This window comes from Entelurus aequoreus, linkage group LG05, assembly GCF_033978785.1.
Source record: "Entelurus aequoreus isolate RoL-2023_Sb linkage group LG05, RoL_Eaeq_v1.1, whole genome shotgun sequence".
In the NCBI taxonomy this organism is placed as follows: domain Eukaryota; kingdom Metazoa; phylum Chordata; class Actinopteri; order Syngnathiformes; family Syngnathidae; genus Entelurus; species Entelurus aequoreus.
Window position 1 is genome coordinate 3,904,506 of NC_084735.1, and position 8,952 is coordinate 3,913,457.

At 39.3% G+C, this 8,952-nt stretch overlaps 1 pseudogene; it reads right to left on the reverse strand.

Annotated features, from left to right (window-relative positions):
- Positions 1-8,090, reverse strand: part of LOC133649517 (metabotropic glutamate receptor 5-like) — a 25,480-nt pseudogene extending 17,390 nt beyond the window's left edge.
- Between the last annotated feature and the right edge of the window lie 862 nt (positions 8,091-8,952).

An 8,952-nucleotide genomic window follows, 5' to 3' on the forward strand; every position in this document is an offset into this window, starting at 1 on the left:
ACGTTGTTGCAGCTGGAAGGAGAGCGAGAGAGACGCAGACGCCGAGAAAACATTTGCCGGAAAGCAAAACACGTGCACGTTTTCATGGAAATAAAAGAGTGTTGTAAGTCTGATCCGGGCTCTCCTGGCAGTGTGTGGTGGTCTGCAGAACCCACTGGAGGGCACCTGGAGAGTTTTGGGGGATTTTTTTTTTCTTCAAAGGGACCGTAGTCAGACCAATGTGGTGTGTAAATGATGCAAGGCAAGAACGCTAACACCACACCGCCTTTTATTGTCAATGGGGAGAAATTCCTGGAAATTCCGGGAAAAGCTGACATTTTGGGAAAGGGAACACATGTGTTGCCTTTGAGATCTTGGAAGAGTAGTGTGTGTGGATGGTTGAAAGGTCCGGATCGGGTAAAAAGGTTTTTGCAATTTTAGGGCATTGTAGAACTATGAATATTACCATTACTTTGAAAGGGAATTCCTGGAAATGTGGGAATTTTGGAAAATATTATATCAGCACAATTGTCCTAGATGACATGAATGGGTTGGTATTGGAAATTTTTTGGAATCGGTTGAAAACTGTTGACGTAGTCACAGTTTGAATTTAGAAATGGTATTTTGGAATTCCTGGAATTTCGGGAAAACTGGACGAAAAAAACTAAGCAAAATTTTGCTGTCCCAACTAAGAGGAATGTTTTGAAGGTGGAACGGTTGGATTTGGTTGAAAAACGTGGACTGTGAAAACTTTCCAGCTAAAGGGGAAAATAGGGCTTTTGGAAAACTGGGAATTCCTGGAATTTTTTTGAACTTGTAAAATGGTAGTTTTGTTGTCCATGGTGAAGTGGAGTGTGTTGAAAGTAGAACGGTTCGAATCGAATGAGAAATGTGGGCTATACAGTCGATTGGAAATTGCCCATTTATTGTCAATGGGGAGAAATTCCTGGAAATTCCGGGAAAAGCTGACATTTTGGGAAAGGGAACACATGTTTTGCCTTTGAGATCTTGGAAGAGTAGTGTGTGTGGATGGTTGAAAGGTCCGGATCGGGTAAAAAGGTTTTTGCAATTTTAGGGCATTGTAGAACTATGAATATTACCATTAATTTGAAAGGGAATTCCCTGGAAATATGGGAATTTTGGAAAATATTATATTAGCACAAATGTCCTAGATGACATGAATGGGTTGGTATTGGAATTTTTTTGGAATCGGTTGAAAACTGTTGACGTAGTCACAGTTTGAATTTAGAAATGGTATTTTGGAATTCCTGGAATTTCGGGAAAACTGGATGAAAAAAACTTAGCAAAATTTTTCTGTCCCAACTAAGAGGAATGTTTTGAAGGTGGAACGGTAGGATTTGGTTGAAAAATGTGGACTGTGAAAACTTTCCAACAAAAGGGGAAAATAGGGCTTTTGGAAAACTGAGAATTCCTGGAATTTTTTTGAACTTGGAAAATGGCAGTTTGATTGTCCAAGGTGAGCGGAGTGTGTTGAAAGTGGAACGGTTCGAATCGAATGAGAAATGTGAGCTATACAGTCGATTGTATATTGCCCGATCATGGTCAATTGGGAGAACTTCCTGGAAATTCCTGGAAAAGCTGACATTTTGGGAAAGGGAACACATGTGTTGCCTTTGAGATCTTGGAAGAGTAGTGTGTGTGGATGGTTGAAAGGTCCGGATCGGGTAAAAAGGTTTTTGCAATTTTAGGGTATTGTAGAACTATGAATATTACCATTAATTTGAAAGGGAATTTTCTGGAAATGTGGGAATTTTGGAAAATATTACATTAGCACAATTGTCCTAGATGACATGAATGGGTTGGTATTGGAAATTTTTTGGAATCGGTTGAAAACTGTTGACGTAGTCACAGTTTGAATTTAGAAATGGAATTTTGGAATTCCTGGAATTTCGGGAAAACTGGACGAAAAAAACTAAGAAAAATTTTGCTGTCCCAACTAAGAGGAATGTTTTGAAGGTGGAACGGTTGGATTTGGTTTAAAAACGTGGACTGTGAAAACTTTCCAGTAAAAGGTGGAAAATAGGGCTTTTGGAAAACTGGGAAATCCTGGAATTTTTTTGGAACTTGGAAAATGGCAGTTTGATTGTCCAAGGTGAGCGGAGTGTGTTGAAAGTGGAACGGTTCGAATCGAATGAGAAATGTGGGCTATACAGTCGATTGGAAATTGCCCGTTCATTGTCAATGGGGAGAAATTCCTGGAAATTCCGGGAAAACAGGGAATTTTTTGGGAAAGGGAACACATGTTTTGCCTTGAATGGGTTGGTATTGGAAATTTTTTGGAATTGGTTGAAAACTGTTGACATAGTAACAGTTTGAATTTAGAAATGGTATTTTGGAATTCCTGGAATTTCGGGAAAACTGGGAAATTGTACGAAAAAAACAAAGCAAAATGTTGCTGTCTCAACAAAGAAGAATGTTTTGAAGGTGGAACTGTTGGATTTGGTTGAAAAACGTGGACTGTGAAAACTTTCCAGTAAAAGGTGGAAAATAGGGCTTTTGGAAAACTGGGAAATCCTGGAATTTTTTTGGAACTTGGAAAATGGCAGTTTGATTGTCCAAGGTGAGCGGAGTGTGTTGAAAGTGGAACGGTTCGAATCGAATGAGAAATGTGGGCTATACAGTCGATTGGAAATTGCCCGTTCATTGTCAATGGGGAGAAATTCCTGGAAATTCCGGGAAAACAGGGAATTTTTTGGGAAAGGGAACACATGTTTTGCCTTTGAGATCTTGGAAGAGTAGTGTGTGTGGATGGTTGAAAGGTCCGGATCGGGTAAAAAGGTTTTTACAATTTTAGGGCATTGTAGAACTATGAATATTACCATTTATTTGAAAGGGAATTTCCTGGAAATGTGGGAATTTTGGAAAATATTATTTTAGCACAATTGTCCTAGATGACATGAATGGGTTGGTATTAGAATTTTTTTTGGAATCGGTTGAAAACTGTTGACGTAGTCACAGTTTGAATTTAGAAATGGTATTTTGGAAATCCTGGAATTTCGGGAAAACTGGGAAATTGTACGAAAAAAACAAAGCAAACTTTTGCCGTCTCAACTAAGAGGAATGTTTTGAAGGTGGAACGGTTGGGTTTGGTTGAAAAACGTGGACTGTGAAAACTTTCCAGTAAAAGGTGGAAAATAGGGCTTTTGGAAAACTGGGAAATCCTGGAATTTTTTTGGAACTTGGAAAATGGTAGTTTGATTGTCCAAGGTGAGTGGAGTGTGTTGAAAGTGGAACGGTTCGAATCGAATGAGAAATGTGGGCTATACAGTCGATTGGAAATTGCCCGTTCATTGTCAATGGGGAGAAATTCCGGGAAAACAGGGAATTTTTTGGGAAAGGGAACACATGTTTTGCCTTGAATGGGTTGGTATTGGAAATTTTTTGGAATCGGTTGAAAACTGTTGACGTAGTCACAGTTTGAATTTAGAAATGGTATTTTGGAAATCCTGGAATTTCGGGAAAACTGGGAAATTGTACGAAAAAAACAAAGCAAACTTTTGCCGTCTCAAGTAAGAGGAATGTTTTGAAGGTGGAACGGTTGGATTTGGTTGAAAAACGTGGACTGTGAAAACTTTCCAGTAAAAGGTGGAAAATAGGGCTTTTGGAAAACTGGGAATTCCTGGAATTTCGGGAAAACTGGAAAATTGTACGAAAAAAACTAAGCAAAATGTTGCTGTCTCAACTAAGAGGAATGTTTTGAAGGTGGAACGGTTGGATTTGGTTGAAAAACGTGGACTGTGAAAACTTTCCAGTAAAAGGTGGAAAATAGGGCTTTTGGAAAACTGGGAAATCCTGGAATTTTTTGGGACTTGGAAAATGGTAGTTTGATTGTCCATGGTGACATTTTTATGGGAGAGGAATAATAATAAATGGATGATTTTTTTTTTGGTGTAGAATAACAATTGTGTGGATGCTTGAGCAGTCGGTATCGGCCGATATCACCACTTACAGCGTGATACGGTTGTCAGCCATGAGGTGGTTATCCTTCAAGCACGTGAGATGAAAGCTGATGGTGGTAGAAGGTGTGGCTGGCAGAGGTCCAGCTGCTGTGTGGGCTCTGTAAACAAACATTGTTTTCCCATCTGATTGATATTCACCATGGTATCAGTGTTCCATGGGGCAGGTGCAGGGCCACATCTACATCGGCCCCCTTATGCAAATCCCAGGAGACGCAGACACGGTTGCTAGTTTCAACCAATGCCCTTCATGGTACCAAGACCAACTGTGCAGACAATTGTTCGTAAGTATAAAGTGCATGGCACAGTTTTGTCACTGCCACGATCAGGAAAAAAAAAACCTGCAAGCTATCACCTGCTGCTGAGAGAATATTGGTCAGGATGATCAACCGAGAACCACCAAAGAGCAGGTCTGCAATAAGAGATGTTCGATAATGGCTTTTTTGCCGATATCCGATATCGTCCAACTCTTAATTACCGATTCCGATATCAACCGATACCGATATATACAGTCGTGGAATTAAAACATTATTATGCCTAATTTTGTTGTGCTGCATTAAACAATGTAACAAGGTTTTCCAAAATAATAGGGTAGCGGGGGGGGGGGGGGGGGGGTGTGTATATTGTAGCGTCCCGGAAGATGTTTAGTGCTGCAAGGGCTTCTGGGTGTTTGTTCTGTTGTGTTACGGTGCGGATGTTCTCCGGAAATGTGTTTTGTCGTTCTTGTTTGGTGCGGGTTCACAGTGTGGGCGCATATTTGTAACAGTGTTCAAGTTGTTTATACGGCCACCCTCAGTGTGACCTGTATGGCTGTTGACCACGTATGCGTTGCATTCACTTGTGTGTGTGGGAAAAGCCGTAGATATTATGTGACTCGGGCCGGCACGCAAAGGCAGTGCCTTTTAAGGTACCGGTCCGCGGACCGATTGGTACCGGGCCGCACAAGAATTAAAAATTTTTTTTTTTTTTTTTTTTTAAATGAAATCAACATAAAAAACACAATATATACATTATATATCAATATAGATCAATACAGTCTGCAGGGATACAGTCCGTAAGCACACATGATTGTATTTATTTATGTAAAAAAAACATTTATTTATTTTATTTTTTTTAAAAATAATACACCCCCCCCCCCCAATTTCAAGCGTTGACCGGTCCGCAGCTACAAAAATGTTGGGGACCACTGCTCTACACCAGTGGTCCCCAACCACCGGGCCGGTACCGATTGGTACCAGGCTGCACAAGAATTAAAAAAAAAAAAAAAAAAAAAAAATATGTTTTTTATTTTTTTAAAAATGAAATTAACATAAAAAACATAATATATACATTCTATATCAATATAAATCAATACAGTCTGCAGGGATACAGTCCGTAAGCACACATGATTGTATTTATTTATGTAAAAAAAAAATATATTTTTTTTAAAAATTTTTTTAAATAATACAACCCCTACCCCCCCCCTCCCCACCGGTCCGTGGGACAAATTTTCAAGCGTTGACCGGTCCGCAGCTACAAAAAGGTTGGGGACCACTGCTCTACACCAGTGGTCCCCAACCACCGGGCCGGTACCGATTGGTACCAGGCCGCACAAGAATTAAAAAAAAAAATAAAAAAAAAATATAAAAAAAAAAATTTTTTTTTTTTATGAAATCAACAGAAAAAACACAATATATACATTCTATATCAATATAGATCAATGCAGTCTGCAGGGATACAGTCCGTAAGCACACATTATTGTATTTATTTATGTAAAAAAAAAAAAAATTTGTTTTTTTTTTTTTTTTAAATAATACACCCCCCCCCCCCCGCCCCCTCCCCACCGGTCCGTGGGACAAATTTTCAAGCGTTGACCGGTCCGCAGCTACAAAAAGGTTGGTGACCACTGCTCTACACCAGTGGTCCCCAACTACCAGGCCGCACAAGAATTTAAAAAAAAAAAATAATAATTTTTTTTTTAAATCAAATTTTTTGAAATCAACATAAAAAACACAATATATACATTATATATCAATATAGATCAATACAGTCTGCAGGGATACAGTCCGTAAGCACACATGATTGTATTTATTTATGTAAAAAAAAACTTTTTTTTATTTTTTTTTTAAATACACCCGTCCCACCCACCGGTCCGTGGGACAAATTTTCAAGCGTTGACCGGTCCGCAGCTACAAAAAGGTTGGGGACCACTGCTTTAAGGCACGCCCCCAGTATTGTTGTCTGGGTGGAAATCGGGAGAAATTCGGGAGAATGGTTGCCCCGGGAGATTTTCGGGAGGAGCACTGAAATTCGGGAGTCTCCCGGGAAAATTGGAAAATTAACGTATTGCGAGAATCAGTTTGAACCGAGAATCGATTCTGAATGGAATCGTCACCCCCAGGAATCGGATCGAATCGTTAGGTGCCCAAAGATTCACACCTCAACTATTAATTACCGTAATTTCCAGACTATAAGCCGCACCAGCTAAATTTAGGGGAAAATACAGATTGCTCCATATATAAGCCGCACCCGACTATAAGCCGCAGGGTTTTGATGTGTAATTAGCGTAGTATATAGGGGTTCCTGCTACCACGGAGGGGATTGTCGGGACAGAGATGACTGTTTGGGGACGCAAAGCGTCCCATTTATTAACAATAAATCTTTCAATCATTCAATCAAACTTTCACATCTTTGACATGGCGAACAGCATTCGTGCCAGCCTACCGGTATATGAAAAGTCAGTCTTTAATCATTGTGTCATCGTCTTCCTCCTGCGTACTAAAACCACCGAAATCCTCTTCGTCGGCGTCGGAGAAGAACAGGCCGTAAATAAGCCGCACCCTTGTATAAGCCGCAGGGACCAGAACGAGGGGGAAAAGTAGCGGCTTATAGTCCGGAAATTACGGTAACTCGTATTTAAGGATGTCCGATATTATCGGCCGATAAATGCGTTAAAATGTAATATCGGAAATTATCGGTATCGGTTTTTTTTTATTATCTGTATCGTTTTTTTATTTTTTTTTTATTTTTTATTAAATCAACATAAAAAACACAAGATACACTTACAATTAGTGCACCAACCCAAAAAACCTCCCTCCCCCCATTTCTTTCTGTTATCAATATTGTGCTTCCTACATTATATATCAATATATATCAATACAGTCTGCAAGGGATACAGTCCGTAAGCACACATGATTGTGCGTGCTGCTGCTCCACTAATAGTACTAACCTTTAACAGTTAATTTTACTCATTTTCATTCATTACTAGTTTCTATGTAACTGTTTTTATATTGTTTGACTTTCTTTTTTATTCAAGAAAATGTTTTTAATTTAGTTATCTTATTTTATTATTATTTTTAAAAACTACCTTATCTTCACCATACATGGTTGTCCAAATTAGGCATAATAATGTGTTAATTCCACGACTGCATATATCGGTTGATATCGGTATCGGTTGATATCGGTATCAGTAATTAAAGAGTTGGACAATATCGGCATATCGGATATCGGCAAAAAGCCATTATCGGACATCCCTACTCGTATTAGGTTTTATGCAGCACCGTTGTTGTTTTACTTATCTAAAAAAAAAAAAAAAATAAAGTAATGAGATGCAATTTCAGTGTTATTTGCATTCATAAGAAGAAATAATGACGGCCATCCTTTTTGATTTCAACTATTTCCCCACATGGGGACTACAAAGTGTTTCATTCCATGACTGGAACAACAACAACAACAACAACAAGTGCTGGCTTCAGCCCTACTTGTTGACAGTATGCATAAATCACACCCTACTGCAATGACACAAAGTCCCCCCAAAATGACAATTCTTGTTTTTAGACCTCAAAATGCTGGAAATAGAACACATCACCACAAGGCTTACAATGAATGAGACATGTGGAAGTCCATTAAACTTTGGAGCGCAACAGCAAAAATCCCTTTGAGCCTTCTTGCAGAATATCTGACATATATTAGGAATAAATCTTAAAAGTCTGGATCATTCACGCTCCAACTTTCTTTCCGCTTACCTGTTTGCCTGCGGCCGCCAGGAAGGAGCTGAGACCATCTCCATCAGGAACTTGCTTGCTTTTTTTTAGTTGCAGTGTTCACATGTGAGCTGCAGCAGACATGGTATCGTCCCTTCTTGATGGAGCACGTTGAAGCTCACGCTGAAGCGTGCAGCCTCCAGTCCCTGCCTGGCTGCACCGCCCCCGTCTCCTCCCACTCCTGCAGCACGGCCGCTTCACTCCCGAGGACAAAACGCGAAAAAACAACCCTGCCAAAGAATATATGAACAAAAACGTATCATTATTCAGTCCTGGTCCAGTAAAAAAAAAAAAACACACAAAAAAGCTGGTGCATGTCAGTATTTATGGTGTAGAGCAGTGGTCCCCAACCGGTGGTGGGAAAAATAAATTTTTTTATTTTTTTTACATAAATAAATACAATCATGTGTGCTTACGGACTGTATCCCTGCAGACTGTATTGATCTATATTGATATAGAATGTATATATTGGGTTTTTTATGTTGATTTCATTAAAAAAAAAAAAAAAAAAAAAAGTTTTTTTTTTCCGATTTCCACCCAGACAACAATACTGGGGGCGTGCCTTAAAGCAGTGGTCCCCAACCTTTTTGTAGCTGCGGACCGGTCAACACTTGAAAATTTGTCCCACGGACCGGTGGTGGTGGGGGGGGGGGGGGGGGGGGGGTATTTAAAAAAACAAAACCTTTTTTTTTTTTTTTTTTTACATAAATAAATACAATCATGTGTGCTTACGGACTGTATCCCTGTAGACTGTATTGATCTATATTGATATAGAATGTATATATTGTGTTTTTTATGTTGATTTCATTAAAAAAAATAAAAAATAAATTTTTTTTTTTTTAATTCTTGTGCGGCCCCGGTACCAATCAGTCCGCGGACCGGTACCGTACCTTTTTGTAGCTACGGACCGGTCAACGCTTGAAAATTTGTCCCACGGACCAGTGGGACAAAGAAAAAAGAAAAAATTATTATTA